The following is a 5008-nucleotide window of genomic DNA, read 5'->3' as shown; positions in this document are numbered from 1 at the left end:
AAAATAAAGCAGGAAGCTCTTGATTTCTGTACATGCCATTTACATTATAAATTCTATTATGTTGAGGATGTGTATTATAAAAGGGAATTTCAATACCTATATGAGCTGAAACTGCATTATAACTACTAAATATATGGATATGCTTGTTAGAGGACAGGAACATATCTGTAACACAGCCACTAGAAAAGAGCTGAACATCAGTAAACCTCATCACACCAGACAATAGTCTTTTCTTAGGTGGGTGGTAGGTTGAGAAGTTTACCACTTCTGACGTTCATTCAGAGTATAATTATCCATATTAGTGAAAAGTGTGGAAAATCATGATCATATCATCAATACTGTTCTCAAAGAGTGATAGCGAGTAAAGAGTCATTGAATTAAATTCTCTGCTGCTTCGTGCAAGAGGGAGAGCACAGGAAGTACAACCTGGGAGACAGGTGGGTGTTTATGGAAAGCATGTTTAAGGAAACTCTCTAGACCAGACTGAGTGAATCTTGTGGGAACACAATACTGCATACATTGAGATGATGGAGCCCAGCTGTCAAAAGAACTCCTATCTAAACTGTTGGTCAGTGTAATACACTGATGGGGTTGGGTAAAGAGCTGGATTTGAAATGAGTAACTGACCCATTCATTTTGTCAACTATGGATGTAAATATTCTTAATTTTTTTAGTTTTTCAAGAAAATTTATGGTAGCAAGTGTTTAGTATTATTTAAAATGCTTCATTGGTTTCTATTCTAACTGAGGATATTGTTGGAGAAAAGCCAATTATTATTCTTAATATTCCTAGATTAGTAGTAGCAGTAGTAGTAGTAGTAGTAGAATGTCTTTATTGTTCACTTAAAATTTTTAGCACTTGTTACAAATTAAAAGAATTGCTTTTCTGTAAACTGGTAGCTAAAGCAGTGTATGATTCCCCTGAGATTTGGGACTGCTGTTGGCTTGTATATGCCATTTGCTTTGAGAATGAATGTTAACATCACAAGGTGTTGCTCATAAATATTCTTTTGTTTTCCACAGTAGACTTCAAGTGTCTGAATACAGCCACCCAGCCACATCTCTTTCTTAATCATAAAATGGCATTACATTTATACAGCTAACTTCTTAGAATAATAGGAGTGTCTTCCCCTCTAATTGCAGCAAAGGTTTCATACTGTTTCTCTTGCCTAAAATACTAATTTCAGTTTTTCAAGCTATATTACATGGAGTAAAGGTTATGTCAAGTGATTTGTCACCCTCAGTAGACCAGCATGAGAGTAAGAGTAGATTTATTCCAGGTATTTTTTCCAGTCAGCATATTTACAGCCTCCACATTTATTTTAGATAAAGCTAACCCAATTTCTAGAGGTTCTTGGTTTGAATAATTTACAGCAGAGTTCTTCTGCATATTTTCTTTCTTGTTTTCTGTTCTGATCATTGAAAATTCTTCCCAAGGTGGCTGGAACTGGTTCCTCTGAGAACATCTCTGAGTTTTTTGTGTCAATTCAGAGGACACAGATGCTATGTTTGGGGCAGTAAATTAAACTGCTTTTGGCTTGTATTTGCCTTTTTCTTGCTAGAAATCTCTCAGATGTTTTCATGACTTAGAAGGGGCCATGGATAATTACCTCTCAAGTATTTTCTACTCTTTATTCTAGAAGAACAGAGGTTTATGAAAAAGGTTAGTATTTAAAATTAGATTGGAAAGTCTTAGTTAGTGTTTTATAATACTTTATTTTATCTTTCTTGTCCATATCTTTTATCACTCATTCCAGGGCAGTAATATTGCCAAGCCAGTAGGAGTACTTCTTTTCTTTATATGGAGTGATTCTGTGATTTTTTTCTGTTGCCACAGCTGAGGATTTCTGCACAGTCGTACATGTTCAGAAATACAGTGTCCAGCTGATGAGAGGTGGTATAAAGGTCTGTGAGTGCACAGTGTAGTGGCTCAAGTACAAAACTAGATCAAATGCCATCCTAGTCTCTAATGCCGGGGGCTGTAGGTTGACCTGGATTGGAGTCATGCCAGTGATGCTGAAAAAATGGTGGAGGCAATTCTGGTACATTGGCTATGATAGACAAAGAATGGGGAGTAAGGAGCAGAGAAGTACATGTGCTGTTCCCCCTATTCCCTTGATTTAATGCTTTAGTATTTTTCTCTCAACAACTAAATGGGAGTATTTGGCTAGTCACTTCCAAAAAAAAACACCCAGAAAAAATATGGCTTTTTGGCCTTTATCTTTTAAAGGACCTTTTAACTCTGCTATTTGCTTTTTTTTTTTTTTTCAATTAACTGTCATTGTAACTGGTTTCCATTGGTACCTCTTTTCAGTGGGGCTTATGTGCGCTGTAAAATTACAATTACATTGACAGACCCATGCAATACTTTCAGATCTGATTTTGCTGCCATGGACAAATTTGCAGAGGAAGTGCTGGCTAAGGTTGAGCATCATGGAGGAGAGACATTATATATCAACAGAGTGCATCTAACAGCATTGTTTAAACTTTTTAGGAGATGATGAGGGGTCCCTGGATGGGGACAGCAGGGCAGAATGGGATGTATCTGTGAGCAATCCAGTCATTCCTTTTGCTTATATACCTATTTGTCTTATTTGACATGGGAGATGTTCAGAATCAACAGAGAGAGAAACTTTTTTCATGAGGATGGTCACTCTTGGGCACAGGTTGCCAAGACAAGTTATGCAATTTTTACCTTTCAGGCATTTTCAAAACCAGGCATTGCAAATGATCCTACTGAAAGGGAGGAACTGCCTTTTTTCTGTCAGAATGCAAGAAAAGCTGTAAGTAAAGATTATTCTAGTATGTATAGATAAATATGTAGTATAAACACCATTCCTCAAATATTTGTTTTATAGTGTAAATACAGAAAAAACATACAGGAAAAATAAAATACTGAATGGATTTATGGTGATTCATTTACACAACTAAGAATAATCCAAAAAAACCCCTGTTCCAACCTTTCAATTTCTCAGTAACATTGGCTGGTATTACCACATAATTTTACAGTAAATCTAAGTCTTGTTAGTTAGTGACTAAAGGTCTAGAAAATGTCAGACTCATGGTGATGTGTATATTTCTATATTCACAGCTCTAATAATATAAAATTAATGTGTACACTGAGACAAATGACCAGCCAAAGTTGTCAGCTTTTGTGCAGTAGAAAGACATAAAACAGAAGGTGACTGTAGTTAACAATGAAAAACTTGTTGAATGATTTTGTCTTGTCTTTGTACAACACTGCTACTTGCTATCTGTTGACTAGGAAAAGAGTAGAAAGAAAATTTGACCTGTAGACAAGTCCTTCTCCAGGGTTTTCTCAAAGAGTTCCAAGTGCAGGACACTCACAAGTCCAGAAAAAGTCACTTCCATCCATGCTCCTAAACCTTAAGGAAAAGAGCATGTTTAGATGTTCTGATGGATCGGGACTAGATTCACTATTACACGTTCAGTCTGATCTCACTGAATCCAAGTACACGTTATCTCCATCATTTCAAATTTATTCTTATAAGCCCATTGTCTCTACTAACATGGCTATACCAGGGAATAAAGTACATCATACTTGATAAACAGAAAACCAGCAAGGAAGTTCTTTTTCCATGGACCTTGAAATGTCAGGCACACTAAAACCCTCAAGTGTGATGGATTTTAATTATGTGAACACTTTATGTTCTGCATCACATGAACCATATAAAATCTTTCTGAAATCTAGCTTAATTCTAATGTATTATTCATCAGGTATTCTTTTTCTCTGAAAATGTTACAATAACCTTGGCTGAAAAGGCTGGACATTATAGCCTCACAATGCATGTGGAGAATACCAGTACCACTCTGTTACAAGACAAGCATTACCCATTGTCCTGTGCATAATTCTATTAAAATGCTTCAGAAACTTGATGATGAGAGGATTGTATTTCAGACTTACTCCTTCAGCTCTCTTTTAGGAAAATTAAATGGTCAATAGATCTTTTTCATCTTATATTTACTCAAGGCAAGACAAAAAAAAAGATATTTTTATACACATATGTATCTGATAAGAATTGTACCTCTATTAATAATTATTCCCACATATTGTCTTTCCAAAACAAAGATTAAACTCTTTACCTTTTAATTTATATTCAATGTACTCGCATATTACTGATTTGCATACTAGTCACAGTAGCACAGCCCTAATTCTGTGAGAGTTGTCAGTGCCCTACAATATTCCTATTGAAGTGAATGGTAATTGAGAACCCTCAACACAATAGAGGATCGGGCCACATAGAGGGTACAGTATAATGAGACACCTCTAATTTCTTTGTTGTTCTGGTAATAGAAAGCCTTTTCCTTTCATTCCTTATTAGTTATTTGCTGGATGCAGTTTTCTCTCTCAAGACTGTGAGCAGAATTCTTTGCTGACACAAATGTCTACATCTGCTTTCAGTATTGTTGCACTTATGTGCACCAGAAAATCACTAACCCCAACAGCAAGCAATTCCATTATATGAATAGATCAATGAACTGAGAAACACCTGTATTGTTTCTGTGACCATGGTACACTGTTTCTACTGCTGAACTGGCTGGTCTGGTGTTACACTTGCTAAAAAGAGCAAGTAGGCAGGGTGAAACCATGACTGATATGTGGCAGGCTAGCGACAGCAGCCGGGTGCAGACTTGGTAGTAGATGGAATGCCAAGCCCCAACCTGAGTGACAGTGGCACGCTAAAAAGAAATGAGGAATTAAAGGCCAGAATCTCCCCACAGCCTTGGCAAGAACTGCTGGTCTGCAATCACTCTGTCAGAGACTATTGCGGCCAAGATCTTCACAGACTCAGCGAGCAGCTGTATCAAGTTAAGCTAAATTAATAGCAAAATTAAGGTGAAATTAAGACTCATTTTTGTGCAGCTTGTTTGCTGACTTGAGAGTCCAATGTGTAAGACACTTTGTAACCACAACACAAACAAAAATGTCAGCTTATGAGTAGATGCCTGATACCACAGGGTGAGAGAAATAGCAATGGATAACTAAT

Source organism: Colius striatus, chromosome 1 (assembly GCF_028858725.1).
Source record: "Colius striatus isolate bColStr4 chromosome 1, bColStr4.1.hap1, whole genome shotgun sequence".
Lineage (NCBI taxonomy): Eukaryota > Metazoa > Chordata > Aves > Coliiformes > Coliidae > Colius > Colius striatus.
Note: the sequence above shows the minus strand (reverse complement) of the source record.